General features: G+C 35.3%; 1 long non-coding RNA gene and 1 other non-coding gene across 2 annotated transcripts in view; one reads left to right on the plus strand and one right to left on the minus strand.

Moving 5' to 3' along the window:
* Window positions 1-27,776, minus strand: part of LOC135965142 (uncharacterized) — a 336,594-nt gene that overhangs the window by 85,178 nt on the left and 223,640 nt on the right. The gene's annotated exons all lie outside the window — the stretch shown is intronic.
* On the plus strand, window positions 9,168-9,235 carry LOC123567030 (small nucleolar RNA SNORD2). Its single transcript, XR_006689737.1, has one exon. It is a non-coding gene; the product is annotated as a small nucleolar RNA SNORD2 (small nucleolar RNA).

Below are 27,776 nucleotides of genomic sequence, written 5' to 3' on the forward strand. Positions count from 1 at the left end.
GCTGTAAAAGATAGAGGCTTCACTCTCCTTTTACCAATTTTTAGTTGATATTTTCCTCAAGTCAGGCATTCTGTTGATTTTTCTATACTTATAGGATATGAATTCTAAAATGCTTTAAAATCAGACTGTTTGAACCAAAGTATACACCAATAGCCCTAAAATCAATTATTATCCCCATCTTGCTCATATGGAAATGATAATGGGCCGCCCCTTCTGGGTCTACTTGGCTACCTTTTAGAACACATTCAAACTCCGTTCCTACAGAGAAGTCATCATCCAATTCTACATTTGCTGTTCCTTGCTCACTCTGTAGGTTCACTGGTAACTGTCTTATTTGGCTACAAAATTCACCAAGAACACTTGAGGAAGGGAAAATTGAAAATGATTTTGGAAATAGCAAAATTCTAAGAGCTGGAGGTGGCTTTTATGACAGAAATGGTGAAGTAAAATCTAATTTTGGGGATCTTAGCTGAAGTTTTTGATATGCATAGATATAATGTCCTTGATTGTCTTACTATTGAATGTTTCTGGGAAAGTGAAGCAAAGGTAGCATTTCAAGTGAAGGACCAACCTAGAGTGGAGCATCTATAGGACTTCCCATTACTTCCCTACACCCACACCCCCAAAACTCCCCTATCTCCACATATAACCATACAGTCAAATACCTACACATCTATACAACCGTACCCAAACGTTCAATGACACATGCATAACTATACATATGTAAACCTGCATGCACTAGTAGCAGAGCCATCCAGATTGGAACGTAATAAAAATGAAATGCTGACAATCCATCTTAATAACTGAAGAGCTAGGGAAGGGGATAAACAGATTACAGATACTATTACTAAGCCTTTCATCCAATACGAATTCAGTATGTTTTGAAAAATATGAATAAGCCTACCCCAAAAACTTGTTTTGCACATTTTTCTAAACTTGATGTGTGTGTGTGCATGTGCATGTGTATGTATGTGTGTGTGTCTGTGTGTGTATGTTTCTTTAGCTAATAATAATATTGTTTAATGATCAAGTAAATCCATCCTTTTTAATGTACAATTATAGTGCTGGAGTTAAATATATACAATTTTGGCTATCAGTTTCCCTGCAGAAACCCCTAACTTTGGTGGTCTGAAGAGGAAGTCATGAAGGCAAAGGAAAGTCTTTTGGTAGGACTACTTTTTCTACAGGTCTGTTCTCTGATCTTGACCTGGAGAAAGTTTATGCCAAGGATGAGAAGATGCTGTTTTCCAAGAGATGGGAAAAAAACAAGTCTGTTAGGAAAATGGAAATACTTTGCTCCCAAATAGGTATTTACATTCCTCCTTTGATCAATGATACGCTTTCCAGCTGCTTGGCTCTATGTCTTGGTTCTCTAGAAACAGAAAATGAGATATTTGAAGTTTGATTATAACCAATGAAATAGATTAAACAAACCTAGCTTGTACTTTGTCATCTTTATTATTTTAAAAATTGCTGCCATAACAAGAACAACAACAAAAACAAAAAATCCAAATCACTCTATTGATACGCATTCCTTTTTTTATTTAGGATTTTAGCTAATGAATAATTAAGATGTTTTTACCTGAATCTTATTCCTTTTTGTCTTGGCTTATTAGTGCTACAGAACATTTGGTCAGTCTATATACATATGTATATAGTAGTCTACTACTATTATATACTATATACACATATATAGACTGATGAAATGTTTAATGTATACATATACATGTTAAACCTCTACATACTTGTTAGAAAGTCACAACGTTTTATCTTCATGTCCTTAACTTAAAGTGGAAATTTTTAAACCATATTTAGTCATTGCACTTCTTCCCCTCACAAGTATGCCCTTTAAAAGAGCTGCTATCATTTTGAATATCTTTCCTGTGCTTAAGGCATTTAAGCATTCTATTGAGTATAAAGTATTTTGGTGTGATGCTCATAAGAGATGCGTTAAGTCAGCAATAATATGATTCTATTAGTGTAGTTAATACTTTTATTAAAGGCAATAAATCCTGTATTATGACTTTGGTGTGCTTTGTATTTTTCCCAAAATGCCATTACATTTTATATGATCTTGTGAAAAATATATTAAAATAAAAAATATATGTTCTTAGTATAATATTGAAAGTAATAAATGCTAGGGAAATGCAAATATAATTTTAAAATACTTATCTATTTTCCAAATTTTAAATTATCTTGTAAATGATAATTTTTTGAAGAAGCCAAAATACACAAGAGCAATAATTAGACTGATACTATTCAATATCTTAAAATATAAATAGGTCAAAGAGCTGCTTCTTGAAAAGACCCTAAAGCTTGGAGTGTAGAAAAACAGATACAGTGTTTATATATTTATTGATTATTTTTCATGCTTGAAATAGATTGTTAAAAAAACCACAAATTTCAAAAATTTGGAAATAAGCAAAATTATAATAGAGTATCCTTTCAGTGTTTTACTAGAGCTTAGTGGGTAGGTCTAACAGTCCCATTCAAATATTAATTTATCTGTGGTTATTCAGTTTTCCTTAACTTACACTTTGTTTTTGTATAGGATATTTTACAATTCTGTTAAGGTTGATATTAACTTGTAGAAGAGTGATAATGGCGTAAATAATATTTGTGAAATAGTAAATAAAATGGATTTTGTCCTGTAGAGATACAAATAATTCATGCCTTAAGAAAAGATAATTCCTAAAGTTCACAGTTTTGTTGCCTTGTGGAACATTACCCAGTGTTGGATTGATTTTGGCATTATTATTTCAGTATTAATAACTTTATTTCTCTTACACTCCTTTGAACCAACATTTCCTTCTAGGTGCTCCATAAATGAATTACTTAAGTAAATCTTTGAAACACACTCTCCCTCTCATATTTGTAAAAAAGTCGTGTTTGTTTATTTTATGTTAACCTTTTAGAATCCATATTTTAGCCAGACACAGTGGCTCACACCTCTAATCCCAGGACTCTGGGAGGCAGAGGCAGGAGGATTGCTTGAGTCCAGAAGTTCAAGACCAGTCTGGGCAACACAGTGAGACTGCATCTCTATAAAAAAAAAAATAGACAAAATTAGTAGGATGTGGTGGTGCATGCCTGTAGTCCCAAGTACTTGGGAGGCTGAGTTGGGAGAATCACTGAAGCCCAGGAGGTGGAGGCTGTGGTGAGCCAACATCATGCCATGGTACTCCAGCCTGGGTGACAGAGCAAGAACCTGTCTCAAATAATAATAATAATAAATTGTAAAGAAAAGGAAATAAAAGATAAATTCATATTTTAATAAGTTTTTCTTCATTTTGTTCTTCTCACTTTAGTAGAGATATATATGAAGCTGAAATTGCATATAATCTGCTGCAGATTTCTATACTACTTCAAGGCTTAAATCTTTCTAATTACTTATTAAAACTTATTAGGTCTCTTTCCAATTACATTTTCCACTACTATTTACCTTCAATTATCTTGAATATTTTCAGAGTCCTCAAAAATTTTAATTTCTAAACATTTCTCTTAGGTTTAATCCTGTGAATTGGCTTCCATTATCTATCTATTACAATTATTAAGCTAAATTAGGTTTATAATAACATCTGTTCATCTTTCTCCCTCATTATACCTTATTTTTAGCCATACTTACAAATTTTTTAAACTCCCAGCTTATATAGGGGTTCCCTCAGGGATTTTTATTCTATTTTGTGAAAATTTTACTTGACGCAGTTTTTTTGTTTTTCGTTTTTTTGTTTTTGTTTTTTTTGTTTTTTTGTTTGTTTGTTTTTTGAGATGGAGTCTCACTCTGTCGCCCAGGTTGGAGTGCAGTGGTGCAATCTCGGCTCACTGTAAGCTCCGCCTCCCTGGTTCATGCCATTCTCCTGCCTCAGCCTCCCGAGTCGCTGGGACTACAGGCGCCTGCCACCACGCCCGGCTAACTTTTTGTATTTCTAGTAGAGACGGGGTTTCACTGTGTTAGTCAGGATGGTCTCGATCTCCTGACCTCGTGATCCGCCTGCCTCAGGCTCCCAAAGTGGCAGTTTTTTTTTTTTTATGCAAATCTCTAAATCTACTTGGAATTTATTCAAACACATGAGGAGAACAAAATTGTGCTTTGATTATGTTATTTTTTTCTGTTTCATTACTTATCCTAACACTAATTATTGACAGTTCATCTTTTTCCCATAAATTTGAGTTGACAACTTTATTGTGTATTAAATTCTCAAATGCAGTTGGGCTATTTCTGAATTTTCTGTTCTGTTTCATTGGCCTATATGTGTTTTCATATGTAAATACCATATTCTTTTAGTGATGCTATACATTATAAAGAGAGACTAAATAAAAGGTAAGACATAATTTTATATGTTAATATGGTGATCTAAAGATCTGGGATTAACTCTTTCCTATCCTTACAACAAGAAAAATGCTGAACAAATTGAAAATTTATATTTTCTTAAAATTTCCTGAAAGCTGATGTTGAAAGGCAAATCACTAACCCAAAGTTTGGCGAGAAACAAGTATCTTCAGGGAGGAAAAAAACACTCAAGTATTTTCTTACTTAGAGCCAACCCAAATGGATACCATAAAAGCCAGTAAGAAAATCTCCAACCCTGTGCTGATCAGAGCAGGGGGAAAGAGATTTGGCAAGATGAAAATTAAAGAAAAGCTACAGAACCTTTCCAAAGTGTTCTTGATGAAGAGTGAAGGGGTATTAAACATATTAGTAAAAGGAGGTAGTGGATTTTACACAGAATAAATTAAAGATTTTCCTATTTATTCTCCAAAAGTAAAGATTCATCATTGACCTGGTTAATCCATTATCCTCCAACTATCTTGACAACATCAAGTAGGAGCAAGAAAGCCAAGACTAAGATATCTAAACAATAGTCAAAATTCTAAGTTTGTAAATTAGAGATTATTATAGGATGTTCATTTCTTGAGAAATAATAAGCAGGCTATCTCCTGAATATCAAGTCACTATCAGATGTCAGGAGCAGCAGGCAAAAGATCTGGTATCTAGGAGTCAAGTAAGAGAACCAATGAATTAGTAGCATGAAACCAATGCTTAGCTCAAGCTCCCACTATCTGGCTCTTTTCATATATTCTGTTAAGGTAGCATTACTCTATGAATTTCCTGACCCCATGTCATAGTGGAACAATAGTAATTGTCATATAACATAATAATTATAACTAAAATTAGTTGCATACTTAATGCATCATCAAGCACTCTTCTAAGTGCTACATCTATCTCTCACTTCCCTTAGAATTATCCTATGAGGTGAGTACTATTATTAGCCCCATTTTTCTTATAAAGAAATTGAAAATGAGAGAGGAAAAATATCACACCACTTATTATGCTACATCTTAAATGCAGTTAGCCTTTGGTATTTGTGGGTTCTGCATCCATAGATTCAACCAACCACAAATAAAAAATATTTGGAAAAAATTCGGCCTACACTGTACAGGTATAGACTTTTAAAAATTGATATTATTTTCTAAACAACACAGTATAACAGCTATTTACATAGCATTTGCAATGTATTAGGTATTGTACATAATCTAGCAATGATTTAAAGTATGATGGAAAATATGCATAGATTACATGCAGGTACTATATCATTTTATATAAGGGATTTGAGCTTCCCTGGATTTTAGTATCCACAGGGGCCCTGGCACCAATCCACCACAGATACTGAAGATGACTGTATTACTCTCTATTGTCACATACAAAGAAAAATGATTTAAATTGGCAGTTGGAGGCTAATTACAAATGTTTTGAAGAATATTGTGTGTTCCATAGTGTGACAGGAGGGAAGTCTGACAACTAGCTGCCATGGACACCATGTGGTGCATCTTCTATACACCAAGGTCAGATCCTCACTCTTTTATGTCAGAAACCAACTCACCCAGGGACAATCAGATGCTCAGTGATAGATTCACACTAGGCTGATGGATAATGCTTATTTATAGTTATCCCAGTTCACGTATTTACAGAGCAGGATATGTGCTTTAAATGGGAAGAATGTCATAGTGCTTCCTAGAGGACCTCGTACCTCCAAATCAAGATAGCATGACATCTATTAGTAATCAAAAATTTAGCTGATATGAGAGGAGTGAAAGTGAAGACAAAGGATAAATGGATATATTTTAACTCAGAACATGGAGAAGCCTGAATAAAGCTCTCTGTCATATACCTGTGGAAACATTTTGGTGACCAATGTGGTACTATCTCCTATATTCAACATTAAGCTCTATTCACTGTTGCCATCCACTTTTGTCCTGCTGAACTCCTTCATTATCTGTGTACATGCTTTAGATGGATTGATGGAAGTAAAATTGCTCCTGTATATAAGCTGTTCCTTTACCACCGTCTACATGTTGATTTAATTAGTTTAACTCATAGAAGAGAATATTTTTCCATTATGGTAATTCACAATCTGCTATGTCCTGCTTACAGCAGGGATAATGGAAAAATAAGGAAACATGCATATGAAAGTGAATTATTGAAAATGACTTTGAATAATTGTATTCAATAGGTACAAATCAGGGACTTTAAATCTGCATTTTTTTAGTAAGCACCATGCATACTTGTGTTTACTCTGTGGTACCTCAAAGGTTCTGCGGTTTCCAACTCTTCAGTTCTGAAGTACTGCTCTCATTTATTGAATTGTCTAATTATCACTATAATTAAGGGAAGTTAGGGCCAGACGCAATGTCTCATGCCTGTAATCCCAGCACTTAGGGAGGCCGAGGCAGGTGGATCACAAGATCAATAAATCGAGATCATCCTGGCTAATATGGTGAAATCCCGTCTCTACTAAAAATACAAAAAATTAGCCAGGCATAGTGGTGGGTGCCAGCTACTTGGGAGCTCGGGAGACTGAGGCAGGAGAATGGTGTGAACCCGGGAGGCAGAACTTGCAGTGAGCCAAGATCGCACTACTGCACTCCAGTCTGGGCGACAGAGGGAGATCCCATCTCAAAAAAAAAAAAAAAAGAAAAAAGAAAAAAAAAAAAGAAAAGAAAAAAGAAGAAGTTATTCCATTTACTCAAAAATTGTCAGGACTAGATTATGGATTGCTTCAAGTTAGGAGTTACCAATCTCAGGTCAAGAATGGCCAAGTTTTTAGACCACAGTTTTCCACAAGGGAAAACTTGTAGTCCAACAAGCAAGCTGTGTTTTGCTTTATGTACTTACTACTCATAATGGACAGGAACTGTAAATAATGTGGTTTTGTTTACAATGTAGGACTTAATGTTCAGATGTTCAAGCCATGTGGAAAGTCACAGTTTCAGTAATAGAAGTCAAAATCAGAGTTGTTTGGTCAAATTGAGTGGGGAAAGCAGATTACATGAGAGCTAGAAAAGGCAATGGTTTTCACTCAGTACTAAAGCTGGCAGATTACTAATGATCCTACAGCAAGGACTGCCTACCTTATTATTTAAGCAGTCATAGTAAGTGATTGGATAAGAACTATTAGGTTGGTGCACAAGTAATGGCAAAACTGCAATTACTTGTGCACCAACCTACTGACTGTCTTGCTTTATTCCTTTCATTAAAGCAGAGATTTCTGGGTGGAGAGGATTGTCCTGTAAGTCCACTTTATCTGAAGATCTTCAGAGTTAAAGCAGATCATTTGGCATTCTCCTCAAATTTCTAGCTTCTACATTATCACATTCTTAGGAGGCACAAGCAAGAATGCACTGTCCGATCAGTAACAATAATAATATCGTCTCTCTGAGCGAAATAATAGACACTGGAAACTCTAAAAGGTGGAAGGGTGAGCGGAATATGAGGGTTAAAAAATAGCTATTGTGTACAATGTTCATTATTCAGGTAAAAGCCCAGATTTCACCACTATGCAGGTATCCATGCAACAAAACTGCGCTTGTAACCCCTAACTCTATTTTGAAAAATATCCTGTGAGCTCTTTTCTTATATGGGTCAGATTGTAAATCTTCAAAGTTTATCTCTTCTATGAACTTGTGACACTTATTTTTATGAAAAAAATAATATTTGGAAATTGTCAGCACTTTGATCTTAGATCATATTTTAAAAACTATTTATAATAGAATTATTAAAGAGCATGGACATATGAGAAAACATTTGATCAGGAGAGTGATAACTATCGTAAACAACATGAGTCAAATGAGTTCTAAGTTTTCTTTGAGTCTAGTATCTTAAGATTTTAAGATTTAGGGCTTGTTTTCTTTATAGTCTCGTCCTTGTTAGGAAACTATATTTGCCAGTTTATGCACACCTTACCAAATGTAGGATCAAACGAGATGTTTGGTCTTCTCCTCTGTTTTCCACGTCTATTATTGACAAGACAACTCAATCAGGAGAAACAAAGCACCTTTGTTTCCAGCTGAGCTATTTTCTTTTTGATTACTTCGGTCCCGCAGAGCTAAAACAAATCTTCCCTGCTTCCTATCAATTGTTTTGCTTTCTTTGTATTTGCTTCATTACATTCTTGAATTGATTTCTTTTGTCTGTTGGGTACATTCAGCTCTCATCTTTTATTCCTCATAAATATTTAAGTGTGTAACAATTATAAAAGGAAGAAGATAATTTATACCTATTTTCTATGTTTCAGAGTTTACCACCAGTTGTTCTCCAGCAGCATCAAACAGTCAAATAATCCACTTTGACTTCTAGGTTAGTATTGATAGTATTCAGAAAAATGGTGGTCCTTCTGAAGGTCTCTTGTTTCAGCTGAACAGTGAATCATGACTTAGTTTTCACTGCTCGTTTGACTTTTTGTTGACCACAAGGAAAGGGTGAATGTATTCTATTTGTTTAAGCTGAAATTCGAACTCTAACGAAGAAAATATATGTTCAGATTCTGAATCAAACCAGTAACTCATTCTAGCCCAGTGTTTCATCTTTAACATAAAAGTATTCTACAGTGAAGGCTTACATTTTCCTTATGACTTCATCAGAAATGGTCAGGAATTAACCCAAATATCAACATTTGAGCAGATTTTTGATAAATACTAAATATTAATTCATTGTACTAATACAGCAACTGGTGTTCTATTAGAGAACTCAGTATTATTTAAAGTTAAGATTATGAGCTCTGGTGCCAGATCACACGAGTCTAAATATGTGCTCTGCCTCTTACTGGTTTTGGATTTTGAGTAGCTTGCTTAAATTATCTCAGTGTATTGATTTCTAAAAAAAATCTATCTGATGAATTGATGACAGTCATCTTTAGGAGTGACCTGAAATGAAGAGAATACTCACTGCTGATCACTTTATTATTTGAGCATAATTCCTGTTCTAAATGCAATACATGGTGTGAAGCAGAAGTGACGTTTTGATGTGGGATTTGTAAATATGTACCGTGCCTAAAAAAAAAAAAAAAAAAAAAAAAAAAAAAAAAGAAAGAAAACCTACCTCACAAGATTAAGTGATATAACACATATAAAGTATTTAGAATATTAGAATAGTTTCTAACACATGCTAAGTACACAAAAAATTAGGTATTAAGTTGTGTATTGAAAAATATGCTAAGTATGTGTGATGGTTACTATTGACTGTCAGTTTGATTGGATTGAAGGATGTGAAGTATTGTTCCTGGGTTGTCTGTGAGGGTGTTGCCAAAGGAGATTAACATTTGAGTCAGTAGGCTGGGAAAGGCAGACCCACTTTCAATCTGGGTGGGCACAATCTAACCAGTGCCAGTGTGACCAGAATAAAAGCAGGCAGAAGAACATAGAAAGATTAGACTGGCTTAGTCTTCCAGCCTACATCTTTCTCCCATGCTGGATGCTTCCTGACCTTGAACATCAGACTCCAAGTTCTTCAGATTTGAGATTCTTGGATCTTCAGCCACAAACTGAAGGCTGCATTTTCAGCTTCCCTGCTTTTAGGGTTTTGGGACTCAGACTGAATTCCTTGCTCCTCAGCTTTCAGATGGCCTATTGTGGAACCTCACCTTGTGATTGTGCAAGTCAATAATCCTTAATAAACTCCCTTTTATATATACATCTATCCTATTAGTTCTGTCGCTCTAGAGAACCCTTACTAATAGTGTGCGTAAGAAATTAAACGTTCCTTCAAACATGAGTCTACTGTCCAGAATTAAGAATCTACAGAGGGAAGATAAGCTTGTTTGAACCATTACATGTAGCATCAACGTGGTCGGCAGTCTTAGCTTATTATTATTACCCCCACCCTATCTTACTCAGAAGGTTGTATTTTTTCCTTCCCCCTCTCAAAAGAACTGTAATTAACGTGGATTTTATTCAAATTTAGTTGGGAAGACAAAGCAGCTTAAACTTCCCAATTAGTCAGTATTCCTCCCTTAGTACCTGTCAAGTCTTTAATACTGATTCCCTTCTCTATGAACAGTCCTCATCACCCTCTCTCCCTGTAATATTCTAGATGAGAAAGACTAAGATTTCGTTCTTAGGCATGCTCAGAAAATCAAAATGTGTTCAATTAGTTAGCTGTTCTCTTTTATTCCACAAGTTAGACATATAACAGCCTCAGTTTAACAAATTACATTACAACAAAGAAACAACTGATGTGGAAGAAAGAAATAAAGTGCTGTATGACTTCAGAGGTGGAATAATGTATTTTTGTTTGGAGATGTTGTGGGAGGGTTCATGGAGTACATTACATGTGTATAGTAAAAGACTAACTCAGCAAGCCTGAATTCTTTGAAATCTTCATATTCCAAAGAAAGGTCTGACCCTTAACTGGATCTAGAAGATAAGCCCTTAGAATATCTTCTCTTTGTTTATCTGGGGCTTTGGGCTAAGCCAGATTATTAGCCAGGTTTATGGTAACAATGTGATGTATGGTGAAGACATTGGACCATACAGTACCATATCGGTTTGGAATCTGGAAAGGCTGAAGATTATGTAAATAAGTCAGCCATGTGGGCACACCATGTCTACATGCACCCTCTCTCCCACCCCACAATAAAACATTGGACACCAAGACTTGGATAAGCTTCCCTGGTTGGCAATACTGCAAATATGTTATCACACATTATTGCTGAGAGAATTCAGTGTGATTCATACTACTCCCCTTGGAAAGAACAGCCAGAAACAAATAGCAAGTCTCTCTTGGACTCTATCCATTATACCCTTTTCCTTTGTTGATTTTATGCTATACCCATTCATTGTCATAAACCATAAATACAAGTATAACAGCTTTTCTGAGTTCTGTGAGTTTCGTTAGGGGACCTCTAAACCTGAGGGTGTTACTGGGGAACGCTAAGAACAATATTTCGTTTGTACTTTCAGTTAGATTTTGAAAAATGAATACACTTTTGAAAACATGTAAATGAGTGCACAGATGATGGAAATAGACAATAACAGGAACACAGGTTGCTTGAGATAGAAAAAACTAGAAGAATGTGAAAAAAGAGGAACACTACACCATATAGTGGGATCAATGAACAGTTCGGCCAAACGCTTCATTAAATGTTCTTTAAAAACAAGTCTATTACCTCAAGAAGCTTAGACAGTGGTGAAAAGATAAGATTCAACTAAATGAATAAATCAAGAATAACATGAGGCAAAGGATAAACACCAAATGGTCTGGGCTAAATAAGTTGGGAGGAGGGACTGTTGTGTGAAACAATATAATGTGAAAGAACTCTGTGAAAGTCTCCAGTGGCCTAGATATATGCAGATGGGCTACAGCCGGTAGTCGTGAGAACAGTGTTCCCAACCCCTATTTTAATGTGTAATAAAAATGAATTATAACATTACTAATTCAAGTGAATAAAATGCACAAAAATGTCTTTAGTGACTGTTTTCTCTGATATCACTATTTGAATTTAAAAGGTTAATTTGTAAAATAAATCAATTTTCATTATTAATGAACTCTGAATTTGCAAATTTGTCTAATTACCAAAATTTATTGGCAACTCCAAAGTCAATACTCACAGTACTTTCAAGGTTTTTTGCAGACATGTGCAGAGCACTGAAAAATGTGTGTTACCTGATGCACACAGTCCCACATGAGGTTGAATGTAGTGATGCTTTGCCTTCTGGTTTTGCTTTCATACTGCAAACAATGTAATTTTCATAGTCTATTTAATATCATTTTTTTCATTTTAATTCTCTTTTTTTTGGTGATTCTGCTGTTTAAGATGACCCGCAACTGTAGTGCTAAGGTGCTGTCTGGTATTACTAAGTGAAAGAAGGCTGTAATATTGGTTTTGGAGAAAATATGGTATTGAATAAACTTCATTTAATCATGAGTGATAGTGCTGTTGTCCATTTTCAAGCAGAGTAAACAGGTAACCCACAGAGTGGGAGAAAATATTCACAATCTATACATCTGACAAAGGACTAATATCCAGAATCTACAACAAACTCAAACAAATTGGCAAGAAAAAACAATTCCATCAAAAGTGGGCAAAGAACAAGAATAGACAAGTCTTAAAAGAAGATATACAAATGGCCAACAAACATATTAAAACATGCTCAACATCACCAATTATCAGAGAAATACAAATGAAAACCACAATGTGATACCACCTTACTCCTGCAAGAATGGCCATAATTAAAAAAAAATCAATAAATAATAGATATTGGCGTGGATGCAAGGAACAGGGAACACTTCTACACTGCTGGTGGGAATGTAAACTGCTACAACCACTATGGAAAATCATGTGGAGATCCCTTAAAAAACTCAAAGTAAGAACACCATTTGATCCAGCAATCCCACTATTACGTATCTACCCAGAGGAAAAGAAGTCATTATACGAAAAAAAATAATTTCACACTCATGTTATAGCTGCACAATTCGCAAATGCAAAAATGTGGAACCAACCCAAATGTCCATCAATCAATAAGTAGATACAGAAACTGTGACATGTATACACACACACACACACACACACACACACACACATATATGAATACTACTCAGCCATAAAAAGGAATTAATGGCATTCCGCAGCAACCTGGATGAGGTTGAAGACTATTATTCTAAGTGAATGGAAAACCATACTTCGTGTATTCCCACTCATAAGTGGGAGCTAAGCTATGAGGATGCAAAGGCATAAGTATGACACAATAGATTTTCTGGACTCAGTGGGCAGGGATGGGAAGGGGGTGAGGGATAAAAGATTACAAATTGGATGCAGTGAATACTGCTCATGTGATGGGTGCACCAAAATCTCACAAATCACCACTAAAGAACTTACTCATTTAACCAAACACCACCTGTTCCCCAATAACCTATGGAAATTCACAAAATAAATAAATAAATAAATAAATAGACAACAGGAGTACTATGAAAAAAATATTAAATAAGTTATCTTTAAACAGAAACCACGTAATACATAATATGCATTTATCAGTTGACAAAAATGTTATTTCAAGATCCTCACGGGTATCTAACTCTGTATTTACATGGAAGCAATGGTTCAGTATTTGTGTTTTTTTTTGTTTTTTTTTTGTTTTTTTTTGTTTTTTTTTTTGAGACGGAGTCTTGCTCTGTCACCCAGGCTGGAGTGCAGTGGCCAGATCTCAGCTCACTGCAAGCTCCGCCTCCCGGGTTCACGCCATTCTCCTGCCTCAGCCTCCCGAGTAGCTGGGACTACAGGCGCCTGCCACCTCGCCCGGCTAAGTTTTTGTATTTTTAGTAGAGACGGGGTTTCACTGTGTTAGCCAGGATGGTCTCGATCTCCTGACCTCGTGATCCGCCCATCTCGGCCTCCCAAAGTGCTGGGATTACAGGCTTGAGCCACCGCGCCCGGCCTAGTTCAGTATTTGTTAATTGTGTTTGTGGTGACTTCATAAAGCATAATTACTACGAATAACAATAAATGACTATAGTTAAAATATTGTCTCAGCAAAAGATTTTAAAGTAAACACAGGGGCTATATTGCATCTTAACTCATGTCATGTCTTTTGTTTATAATATACAGAAATATAGGGATATGGAAAAGATCTTTTACAAATAAGTAAACATTTTTGCATTACAATTTACTGAAATATTCTTTACTTAAAGAAAATTTAGTTGCAACTTGAAAGCAACAAGGAAATGAGAGAAAATTATCTGTCCATGAAGAAATTATCTATAGAGATTAGTTGTGGCAAATTAAATAAGATGAGTAAGTCACGTGGTAATTCTGAACTAGAGGTTGACTGTTAAGCTAGAACTTTCTACCATTAATGGGAAGTCACAATACTTTGTAAGTACTATAGAAATATTTGTAGGTACTGTATTTGTAAGTATGATAGAAATAGGAACTTCCTTACTTATAGTATTTTTTTTCTTTCTTCATTTAATTGAGCTTATTCTGTGTCTATGGAATTATATATTTCACTTTATTCAAAGTTGATCAATAATAATAAACTTCAAAACCTAAGCAGTCATGAAGGTAACCTAGAAGAGACAGGGACTACTGTCTTACCCTACAGCTATAGAGACTAGTCAACTGAAAAACATTTACTCAGACTTAAGGAAGCAGTATAGCAGGGTGGTTAAGAGGACAAACTCTGAAGTCAGAATTCCTCCACTAAATCTTGACAGTTACTAGCTATATGGCGGTAAGAAAGCTGTTAATACTTTCTATGTCTTAATTTCCTTTGTCAATTGATCTATTAGTAATATTTATTTTTGTGCAATTGTAAAACTTAAATTATATGTAAAGCGCTCAAAATAGTGTCTTATTTATAGCAAATATTCAGTATATTATCAATTATTACTATATACTCAGCTTCAGCCGACTATTTCTCAATGGCATGCAAGATCAACAGATTTCTTTAAATAATCAGGAATTATTTTTATAAGTTTTTCCTTTCTTTTTTTTTTTTTTTTTTTTTTTTTTGAGCAGAGTCTGGCTCTGTCACCCAGGCTGGAGTGCAGTGGCGCGATCTCTGCTCACGGCAAGCTCCGCCTCTGCTTCCCGGCTTCATGCCATTCTCCTGCCTCAGCCTCCCCAGTAGCTGGGACTACAGGCGCCCGCCCCCTACGCCCGACTAATTTTTTGTATTTTGTTTAGTAGAGACGGGGTTTCACCGTGTTAGCCAGGATGGTCTCTATCTCCTGACCTCATGATCCGCCCGCCTCGGCCTCCCAAAGTGTACAGGCCTGAGCCACCGCGCCCAGCACAATTTTCAATATTTGAAAACATTGTGTAACCAATTATAATATATGGATCAGTTGGTCCACAAGCTAGTAGTTAGCAACTTTTTCATAGCTAAGTAGAAGATTCTTTCCAAATCAGTAACATTAGGCCTCTACTTAATTGTCTAGAATTTCACTTTAAGGATGAATGTATGGAGAAGATGTTTAATTATAATCATTTTATTGTGTTTATTTAATAGAAATAATAAAATAAGTAGGAATTACTAGGAAGGTTCACTATCTGAAAGCCCCCCAATTTTTCTTTCCTGTGAACCAAGTCTAAAGACATTTTAATTTATCTAAATAGTATGAGAGAGAAGCAACAACTCTGTAATATCCTTCTCCTTAAGGACACCATTCATATTAATTATCATTTTAAATAAGTTAACATGCATTATTCTTTCTGGATAAAAGAAAATATTAGCAGATAGAAAACGAAAGAATATCAAGTTACACTTTTTATTACTTTGACAAATTTTATTCATTGGATCAATAAAACAAACTTTTAAAGGTAACTTTTTAAAAGATATATTTAAAATTTAGTCTGAAATCCAAATCAAATGTTGTACAAAGTAAAATATTGTTTTAAAATCATTTTTAAATTGTGATAAAACAAGAAAGAGTATTATAATTAATTCACTCTAATTTTTCTAAAGCATCATTTATGTATGAGGAATATTACATCAACTCTTTAGTATAAAGAAATCTCTGTATCCGTATCTCCAAGATTAACATTCTGGTATGCCTTCTGAAACTTCTATATGTCTAACATTTCTGCTTATCTAGGCACCAAGACCCTTGCCCAAGCTACAAATTAAACTATCTTTTTCAGATGTAGGGGTCAAACACAAAAGAAGCAAATACTTTTTTACTTTTTATTTTAGAAATTATGACTATTTAACTGGAGTAGAATTTCTAAAATTTTCTATTTACTATGATTGTAATTTCTAAAATGTTCATGTAATAAACAATATTTAATAAATAATTAGTCTTCAGAATTTCCCAAGAGAATGGAGAAAGTATAAAGAAGGATAAAGGGGGAATATGAAGCAAAACCTATTAAAGGCCCATTCATATTCCCTAATAAAGAGGGAAGGTGATATTAATTTGGGAAAATATTTTGTCACACATACAGGGAGAGACAGAGAGAAAGGGAGAAAGAATTATTATGGTCAACAGCCAGTGCAAGAAATAAACTTTAGGCACTAGAAAATTTCATCAAGCCGTAAGAATAAAAAATGTTACTGTTTTAATTTCCAAAGTACAGAAACTGAGAGTGGCCTCCCACACTGAAGAAAGTATACTCCTAGACAAATGGTAATCTTATGAGTGTTTCTTTCATAATTGTGGTAATTCATATTTCATGCCAAAGATCTCATTTATGTTAAAAGATATTTTAAAGTGACAATTTCTTTTTGTTCTTAGTAAAAATAATGTTAGTTACAGAAATATAAACTAGAGTTTAAAAGTTCTTTTTTTCCTAGAGAATCAAGCAGATGACCAATACCTTACAAGAGATTAGTAACTGTAACTAACAGATTAGTAACTGTTTGCATAAGCAAACCTCCTGATGTAGTTTGGCTGTGTCCCCTCCCAAATATCATCTTGAATTCCCATGTGTTGTGGGAGGGACCCAGTGGGAGGTAATTGAATCACAGAAGTAGGTCTTTCCCATGCTGTTCTCATCAAGGTGAGCGAGTATCATGAGATCTGATGGTTTTGTAAGGGGCAGTTTCCCTGCACAAGCTTTTATTTGCTTGCTACCATCCATGTAAGACATGACTGGCTCCTCCTTGCCTTCTGCCATGATTGTGAGACCCCCCTAGTCACGTAGAACTGTAAGTCTATTAAACCCTTTTTCCTGTATAAATTACCCAGTTTCCAGTTTGTCTTTATCAGCAGCCTGAAAACAGACTAATATACCTTCTTTTTTCAAGAACTGGTCTAAGACCAGTCATCTCCAACCTGACAAATCCTCCAGTTCTGGGGGTTGGAACAAAGCTATTCCCAGGGACATAAAGAGATTGGAAAAAAAAAAAAAAATTCTTAACTTTTTTTTGAAAAGATGACCAAAGGCAAAGTTTACCCAAGTATGCCATTCAGATAAGGATTTCTCAATTCTTCTGTCCTTTAGGTTTTCTCCAATATGGACTCATCTTTCTTTTGACTTTTTCTTAAAGTCTCAAGGCATAAAGTGATAAGAACGGACAGGAAGGCTAATAAGAAGGCATTTTTTCACTGAGAACAGTTTTTAAATAAGATTAGTTGAAGTATTCCTAAAGGTTTCTGTTTCCTACAAAGCAAAATATAGTTTGAGCTAGAAAATTAAAAAAAAAAAAAGAATTTGAATTCAGACTGAATGAGGACTACCTCACTGTCATATTTAAACAGATGTCTAAGAAAGACCTCAGCACTAAAGAAGTGACTCCCAAGCATGAGGATTAAGTCACCTCAGAGGACTATGCTTTTCTCAGTTGAGGACTTCAGCCATAGTAGCAAGGGTGTTTGTATTGGATATCAATGACATCTCCAGGTTTGTCAACAAGCAAAATCTCAAAATCCAGAAAAACCAATCAACAAACCAAACAACAGCAACAACAATGTTGAATAAGCAAAGTTAAATTTATTACTCCTACTGCAGTACAAGAAAATCACCTTGATTTTGTTTTCTTAGTAGTGTTATACAGAAGTGAAACACCAAAGAAAATCATTTGTAAGATATTGGAACCTGGGCTTTGTGATTTTAAACAAAGTTTTGCAAGACAGAGAGTTGGTTGAAATTTTAGTTTATAACATAAAAGTTTTAGATTACTTGCCATAGTAAGCAAGGGTCTTGAAGCAATTATTGACAAGCAACCAATTTGTCCTATTAAATAAGCTATTTCAGTTGGTCACAGTCTCATCTTTTAGAAGCAAGTATTTTCTCAATCAAATAGCTTAGTTGACTTTGCTTATTCTCAATATCAGTTAACCTATTAATTGGAAAGTATTCCCTGCTCCAATATTGTCCGACATAGAGACAGGAAATTATGTTGGCTTCAGTTTTCAAATTGTACAGTTAGTAAGGGTAAACTTTGATTTTAGTCTCAGAATTTTTTCCCAAAAAGTGCTTAAAGGATTAAACATTTTTTCCCAAAGACTAAAGTATTACATTAATTTTCTGAATTCTAGGACAGTTTTTACATTTGTTTCTGCATTATTCAATAATTTTTATGGTAAATTATGTAATCAAAACTCACTCTATTGAGCCATTCACTCAGTGTGGACAAATAATGTGGATATAAAAAAAGAATACATGTGCAATATAAATATTTGGTCAAGAAATATACACTCATCATTTCTTGAAAAAAATAAAATTCTAAAATATGATGAATATGCAAGTGACAAGAAGGAATAAGAATCACTTGCCCCACTGGATATTGAAATGGCTGTTAGATGTTGTATCAAGGTTGTTTTATTTTTCAGTCTGAGAAGTCTAAGAAGCAGAACTGAATTAGGTAAATAAACATCCACTCTCCAAAACACTCTTTTTCCAAGTGTTAGCCTATTTTTCTGTGATTTTCTGCCAAGCTATTCATGCTTTTATATGCAATGCTCACAGCAAAGCATTCTTGTATACATTCCTTTTTATAAAAAAGCTTTCACCTGCCACTTGGAAAACACTTGATGTTTATGTGCAGAATAGTGATCGATAGTCTTATTGCACCTGCAAGTTTGTAACTCACTTCAGAGTTTTCTGCTGATGTTGTAGATAACAAGAACATCTCTTGAGTACTTTACAACTTGTAAAGTTGTAAAAAAAATCCTGAGATTAAATTTAGAGAATGAGTATTTACTTTATATAAATGTATTTGTTTCCCTAAATGTGAGGATTAAAAAGCTGTATGGATACATAAAATTTATTATCTAAGTATTTAAATAATTGTACTAAAAGAAAGGAGAGAAGTTTCTAATGTAAATTTTGGGTGTCATATTTCGGTGACTTGAAAAGAGAGGAATTACATTATTTTTTCCTCAGCATGGCAGATTGGAAACACTGTGAGTATGCCTCTCCCACTTGGCAAGACAAAATAACATGTAGGGGCTCATGCTGTGAACTCATTTTTCAAGAAGCAACACAGGAACTTAATGGGAAAACTGAAAGAAACCACAGTCCTTTTGAAGGAAGTGGCAGGCTGCAGCATACACTGTGAGACAAGTGGAATACTGTAAGTCCCCAGAGCATAAGAGGAGGAGAAACTGCCTCTGGGATATGCACTCCCACTGGGGAATTTGGCAATCCAGGCCAACAGGGAAGGCCTTAACCCTACCCAGCATTGGAACCGATTTAATGAGCAGTAGGGAGTGTATGAGAAGGAACAACATCGGGCCATGCTTTGCTCTCCCAGACTCCAGCAAGGATGGAAAGTAGCCAGCCATTCCTGATCCTACCTCACAGGGGACCTCATGGAAGGCGGTTAACTCAGGAAGTGGCCACAGGTTGAGAGAAGCTCACAACTGAGATGCGTGATATAATCTCAAGCAAGGACAAACTCACTTAGCCAGAACCAAGCGATGAGTGGGAAGTATGTTGTAGCCACAGACACAGGAGCTGGATGCCCTGCTTTGTGAGGGGACCACAAAGGCCATGGCCTCAAAGCCACAGTTTCTGTCTCAGTGAGAAAGGAATATGGCCTGGGTCAGTATTAAGTTCTGGGCACAGACTGCCTTGAAACCTAGCTGGCTGTTGCTAGTGGAACACTGTGTGTGTGAGACGTGCCTTGCCAAGTGCATGGAAGCTGGATGGAGCTTACTGCCACCTGCTACTCTCCACTCCCCATATGGACTCTTCTATACATGAGGGGCAGCTGCACTCCTTCCTGTGGCTAGAATACTGCCCGTTGATTCCCACTGGGGCTGCTGCTTGTACCAGCACATGGGCATTCAGAGCATGAACTTGCCTGACTCAGCCCCAGCTGACTTTGCCCCTTCACTCGTCCTGGTAGCTTACTTAATACGAAGGACAGAAACTTTGGGGAGTTCTATAGCCCTGTCCATTGCCTGAGAGAGCAGAGTACCTCCCTGAGGTAGCTTAAGGCGACACAAATCTTCCTGCTACTACCACAGTTGGTGTTCTTTTGCAAGGGCCATTTCTTGTCTGGGGACCGGCTGACAGAGTCCATTGCAGCATCCACAGGCACAATAACAAAATGCCAAGGAAGGAGAAAATTTGTGTGTGACCTCAGCTATCATCATTGCCTGCATCACGCTGGCTAACCAGGAGGTCCAGAGTCTGTCTACATGACCGGTTCTTAACTACTACAACTGGCATTGGATAAAGTCCACACACTAAGTCTATTTATACCCAAAGAATCTCAGAGTCTATGTCACTCCCTTGCCATCAGAGCTGGTGCTGGTATCTTCTGCTGTGAGACTTGAGTACAGGTCACATATATCCTCAAGAGTTGACAAAGTAAATGTGTTGTGTGTGTGTGGGCAAATAAAAAATATATATACTGTATATGTATATAAGTGTATTAAATATAATGTATGCATATTATATACATATGCATTACATATATTCAACATGTATTCTTATATATACATATATAAATAATATATATATGAATATATAGGAATACTAATCAGCCATAAGAAAGAACAAAATAATCTCTTTTTAAAATCTTTTGCAGCAACCTGGATGTAGCTGGAGGCCATTATTTTAAACGAAGTTACTCAGGAATGGAAACCCACATTCTGCATGTTCTCACATTCTCACTTACATAAGTAGGAGATAAACTGGGTACACCAAGGCATACAGAGTAATATAATGGACACTGGAGACTGAGAAGGAGGAGAGTGAGAGGGAGATGAGGGGTAAGAAACTATGCATTGGGTACAACGTACACTACTCAGATGACCAGTTCAGTAAAATCTCAGACTTCACCACTATACAATTCATCCTTGTAACCAATAATCACTTATACCCCTAAAGCTATTGAAATAAAAGAAAGAAATTAATAATTACAAAGATAATTATCTTTTAAATTCTTTAAAATATATTTGTCAATAGTTTTGCAGTTTCAAATGATGGAAACGTAGTCCCAAAGTGAGAATTGTTTTGCTCTCATCTCTGGGAAGAATGATGTCATTAGAACCCATGGACCAGTCAATACATAGATTTGATTCTGTGAGGGCTCAACACCCCAACCTCAGCTTTGCAATTATCTTTGTATTCACTTCACTTTATTGCTCTGCAAGCAGTGAGCAGCTTCATCTACGTAGTGGGAAATACAACTATCAAGAGCTCTTAGGCTTCATACTTCTCAGTTTCTACTACCATTAACTCTCTTTATTTCCAGTTAGAAAAAAATATCATTCAGGTTCATCGGGTTTAATCTTCCCATGGCCACAGTTAGAGCCACATAATACACTTGCAGTTCTCATTGGGGAAATACAGATGTAAGTGGGAGGAGGGCAATATGGGGAGAAAAGACAAATGCTGACTGAAAAATATCTGAGATGTTTTTTAAAATCTTCTCTGAAAAACATAAAAACGCTATATGAGTTATATAGCCTCAGTTAAATAACAGAAAAGTTGACTCAAACTGTTAAGCAATGTAGATACAGAGATAGATAGAGATACAAAATACATGAAAAGCCTAGAGGTGTATTTGACATGATTCAACAACTCAATAATGTCACCAATAGCTCAGTTACTTTATGTCTCTTGGCCTTGACTCTGCAATATGAACTTTAGCAAAGGGGGCTGTGCTTGTAGTTGTAAGATGATTACCATGAGCTTCTGGACATGGGTATCTTTGTACCAGTATTCTCTCCCAAAGTTCTAATACTTGTATTTATTGAAATATCTTAGACTCATGTCTATACTGTAGCCACCCTTGTCCAGGGCAGTGGAATATTCTGATTATTTATGTCCTCCTCTACTTTTGGAGCTGGGAATGGATACAAATTGATAAGTAACATAACTTGAGGGCTCTTGAGAAGCAGGAAGTGCAGAAATGCTTTCTAGAATGTAACCTAGACTACCTGCCATACATCCATCTCTGTATCATTATTTTTAAGTTATTTTATTGGAATGTTATTTAAATGGAAGTTAATAAAATTTAAATAAAGCCAACATTGCTAGAGCTCATATATGTAATTTACTCCTCCTTCCAGGGAAGCCAAACAATAATAAAATACTGGTTTTGATCACCAGCTTGGTATTTTCATGATAACTTTTATGATTGAGTTAGAAATCACAGTTTAGATTTTAGACTAAATTATTCCTATTCCCTCTTTCCCATTCTGTATGTTTGTAAAGGAATAATTGGGTGTGCCTATGGAGAAAGAATGAGAGAAATAAGACCGGATCCCTAGAGAGAATATAACTCAACTTATCCAGTTCACTAAAGGGATTGGGACAGCCAGCCTGCCTTAAATACTTGCAGCATGTAAAAGTGGAGCCAGAAAGAGACAGAATGTGCTTTGAAAGAGTGCTGACTTACAGCATAGTGACTTGTTCATACATGTTGATTTGCTCTTCTACCTTAGGGAATACTTCAAGAGAGAATGAAGAGAATGACAAAATCTCTTGTCCCTTATTCCCCTGAATGAAATAAGGCAGAAAAATTATGGATTAAACTTTTCAATGAAGAGACAATAATTGTGTACCTACATTTTTAAGTAACACATTTCATATCAGGTAAGAAACCTGATAATATACACAATTATATATGTGTGCATTTGCAGATATAATTGTATATATAATAAAATTGTGTGTGTGTGTGTGTGTGTGTATTTGTATATTTTATTCTCTGGAAGTTGTGTGTGTCTACATGTATCTTAAAATTATACCTATTCAGTGACAAGGGAAATGGATGAGAGATAGAAAGATCAATGGCTGAGCTCACTGAAGTGGGCCCTTCACTGGAGTCAGAGTAGGAAGAAGGGAAATAGGCAGAAACAGATTTTTCAACCAGTTTATTTATTGTATTGATTATGTGATGATGAGAATGTGAACATTTTTGTAAGCACAGTTATTCCTAAGGCTTGGGAGTTTATTGATCCACTTGAGAGTTAAAACTTTAGCTAACAGACTGTTAACTACTCTACTTGTTTTTGTGTTTGCTTTGTTTTGTTTTGTTGTTTGTCTTTCTTAGCGGTAATCCACCAATACGACCCATTTATATGTACAATGGAATTATAGTGCTTGGCAAATAAATAAACAGAAAAAAATATTGACCCAAGTCCTGAAATTCAACTCCTTTTCACCCCTTTTGTTCATGTTTAGATTCTATTTATTTATATATTATTTTGTAAATGGCATTGCTTATTGACAAGGGCACAGTAGAACAAAGAATCTAGCCTCTTTTAGGAAACTAAGGAGTCATTGTGTTAGGACTGATCCATGAGAGTTCATGAAAGCAGATTTTTTAAATAAAAAAGTGAAATTTCCTGATCTTACTATGAACTACACTATTTCATGTTAAAGATCTCTAACAGAAATGAGGATGCAAGGACCCTCTGTCAAAAGTCCTCGTGGCACTGTGTGGCCCTCCTAGGTTTTGCCATTTGCCCAGTTTAAGTGTTAGAGCCAAACAAATTGCAAAGACGTGACTCACAAGACTGTCTGTCAGAAAAGCATAAAGAGGCCAGGCTATAGGGGATTTGAGCTGCATTAAAGCCAAACTTAAACAGAAAGTCTGTGGCAGATGTGACAACAATTATGTGAAGACAGTTATCAAACAGCATCGCTATTTCCCCATTTTTCCCTTTAACTCACCATAGTCCTTTCTGGATTCCAAGTGAGACTTCTCTAAGAACAATATTTCTCTTGCCCTTACTATATAGCCAGGCAGTACCTCACTGGCCTATCCAGTCAGTCACTAGCTTTGTTCTTAGTGGTAAACCTCAAGAGGTCTGTCATAAAACCTGTCTTCATTATCCAGGTGCTCCTTTCTCAGGGAACTGACTGATGTATAAGATTTGACTTGTTTCACATATTTCAATGTGGAGTCCCCCACATCTAAAGCTAGCTGATATCAACCCAAAAATAAAAGTGCAATTTACATTGTAGGAAAAGGAACATTAGTTGTTCCAATGGTATTCTTTTCTTTAATAAGTGAAAAGGAAACTATGATTTTAGGAGTTTGATTTCTATCAAGATTCTACATCACATCATTTAGTTAAACAAATTCAAGGATCCCCTGTCTAATTATTTTTATCACTGTATTCATTTTATTTCACTGGCAACTATTTTAGTAAATTACTATGTAGTAATGATCCTAATTTTTACATATATTTAGAGATTATAAATCTCATTTCTTGACCATCCCTGTAAATCTGGGTCCTTGTATATTAAGAGTGTGTCAATTTGGCACCATAAAGTTATGTTTGGAGTATTATTAAATATTAATAGTCTTGTTGGAGTCTAATCTTGAAATAGAATTGAAAATGAACTCAGGCAGGACAGTTAGTATCTACTCCCTCTTCTCTGATCACTCTCAAATTCATTAATGGAAGATGGCATTGAATGGCCATATGTTTGCATAATGATACTGTGTTTCTTTTGTTTCCATTGACAGTGTTAGAATGGGTGTGTCAAACTAAAATATTTTTAAATTCAGGGGTCATTTGTAGAACTTGGTAAATCTAGCTAACTAGACGGTTTGGCGGTGTGTTTGGAAGTCTGTTATGCTGATGGTTCCCAGTGACCACATCTCTTGACATTCACAACCTAAGAATGAACCTTCCCTTGTATCTAGGCTAGGCCTGTGACTTGTTTGAACTATTCGGGTATGGGGAGAGCAATACTGTCTCAATTCTCTGCCTAAGACAAAAGACAACATGGAAGCTTTCACGTTTGCACTATGGGGAGCCCTGAACTACCATGAAAAAAATCTGGATATTCTACTGGAGATACAATTTGGAGAGAGAGTATATGGGGAAGGGAGGCCCTAAGACCATCATGGAGGCAAGAAGATGTCAGCCATTCAAGACATCCAGTGCATCTCACCCTCTAAATTGATCAATCAGCTGAAATGTGACCTTATGAAAAACTACTGGCACAGAGAGCTGAAGACATCAAATGCAAATGAAATGGTTGTCATTTGAGAGACACAGTGTTTCTGGGAATAGGGAAAGTGGTTATTTAGAACAGATAGGAATGGTGAAAACTAGGTATCTCCCACCCCTACCCCATCCCCAGCCTTAGTCATGCAGTATGCAGATTTAGATTTGGGGGTTTGGCCTGGGCAACCAGGGTCTGGGGTTTATCTAGTACTTGGAGTATGAAATGATGAGACACGTTGATTGGACAAAACAGTATCAGGACTCTTACTGAATAAAGTGTGGTTATTACTTATGGAATTATCTGTCCTAATAAGATCTCCTCCTGTAGCACATTTCATGAAGTACTTGCTACTTTCATGAAGTGGTTGCTACTTTGCCTTGAGAAGGAAGAATTATGCATGCACAGGATATTGTTAGTTCTTAAAATCTTTGCAAGAGTCAGTACTCCCTGCATTGCCACAACTTTCAGACACTGCTCTCTGAGTTCATCTTGAAAGGGATATTGCCTTTTGAGTTTCCTTAAAATTCTGCTTCCAGTTGTCTCAATTTTAAATTACTGTACCTGGTGTATATGCAGGGAGGTTATTATATGTGTGTGTCTGTGTGTGCAAATGCAAGCATGTGTGTAAATTTGGCTACAATACTTTGCAGATATTAAAATGACTTTACAATATGGCCTTCGACTGTATTTTACTATTTTACTATTTTAATTCAAAATGAGTAGATTTTGCTAAGAATATTAAGAGTTTTTCTGGAGTAGCTGTGTTTTTAAAAATATACATATCTCAAAAATAAATACTGATTCTCATATTAAGTGTAAAACTAAGTTTTTATAAAAGTAATATATAACACTAATGCTGCACATGTAATGAAAATTTGTTAATTAGAAATCTCATAAAAATACTTTATGTTTATTACATTGTCAAATTAAAAGTATGATAATTTTTTTCGATGTGTAGTATATGAAAATCACCTGGAATAATTCTTGAAAATATGTAACACTAACCCATATGTCTAGATTCTAATTACCAATATGTACCACTATAGAATTTCATTTAAACATGTTTCAAAGCTACTTACTGGTAACTTAGTAAATGAATCAGTAAGAATAATGTAAATATGATATGAATAAATTATATTTTCTATCTTATCAGAATTCTTGTGACACTTTAGTAAGAAATCTGATTGCTATAAAATGCTAAATTTCTACTCATGATTATGTTTGCACCTCCTGCAATTGTGACTTCAGTAATGTGCTTTCACTGTATCATAAAACTTGAACTGGTTGTGATTTTCAATTGCTGTCTTCTGTTTTACAAAATTACAAATAATTATTAGGTAATATTTATTAACTATATTTACCTCGTATGGATAGTTGCTTATTCCTATAATGGATAGAGATATGTCTTTTCAGCAACAGTATTTTTAAACTGTAATTATTAGTAATTATGTTAACCCTTCATTAACATGGATATACACAAAATTATTTTAAAATTCTTAAGGAATAAAACTTCACTAGTAATTTGCTAGCTGTGAATTTGTTGTAACATAATGTCAAAGCAATCATACTTTAAGTATGTGTGTATTTTTTAAATTCACAGGTAGTTATTTAGTAATCTGAGGTCATATGTTAAATTCATACTCATCTCATTATTTATTCAATATTTATACTGATACAAAATGTTACTATTAGTATTTATGTTCTTATGAATTGGTTTTATTATGGGATATTGAGGATGGTTGAAGTAACAATGTTCTGATAGGAAACATCACCCTCAAGTTAGGCAGCTAGAGTAGAATTAACTAACATCCTATTTAGGGACACCACAGAATATAGTGCTACAAGTTTTACCAGTGGTGGAAGCACATACAACAATTTGGGATGTGGAAAAGAGTAATTTTCAAGATCCAGAGAGGACAACCATATGGGAATGGCCTCTTGTCCGGAGCAGAAACTTGATAGAGAAATAGCAAATCAGCAGGGAAGGAATTTTGAAAACAAATATCCCACCCTCACTCTCTGACTAGTGTCCATCTCCTGAAAGTGACTCTTTTTATTTTAACTAAGGTCACAAGGCAAGAGAGTCCACTGACATAGTTCATAGTGGTTTGTCTGTTGGGGCACAGAGGATTATAAAGAAGGGTGGAGAGTGAATCTGGAAAGCAAAAGAAAATATCCAGTATATGTTGTTAATGAAGATTTTGGAGAACTACTGTTTTAATAAATCAGATATTTCATATAATAATTAAAATATTATGTCATTGATGTTTTCATATATTATATTGTATGTGCTTTGCAAAGTTGACTTCATTGCAATGTTTAAGCATTCGTGTCTCTAAAAGTTGAATATTGGTTCCATAGCATCTTGGATACTTTCTAACTGAAGCACTATACTAAATCTTGTCACTACTTTTAAGGAGTTTCTCTCATTTTTCAAGGTCAGTTTATATTGATTTTATGTCTCAAAAGAGTTAAAACCTCTATGTACTTCAGAGTTAAGTGGAAATTTGCCAAGAGATATTATTATTCCTTTTTTGAATCACAGATAAAAGAATGATATTTTAAAAAATTACATCTGCCTCAATTTGCAGTAGGTACTCATTCATGATACTATAGAATGATGGATGAGATATAACT

Source organism: Macaca fascicularis, chromosome 9 (genome assembly GCF_037993035.2).
Source record: "Macaca fascicularis isolate 582-1 chromosome 9, T2T-MFA8v1.1".
Taxonomy (NCBI): Eukaryota; Metazoa; Chordata; class Mammalia; order Primates; family Cercopithecidae; genus Macaca; species Macaca fascicularis.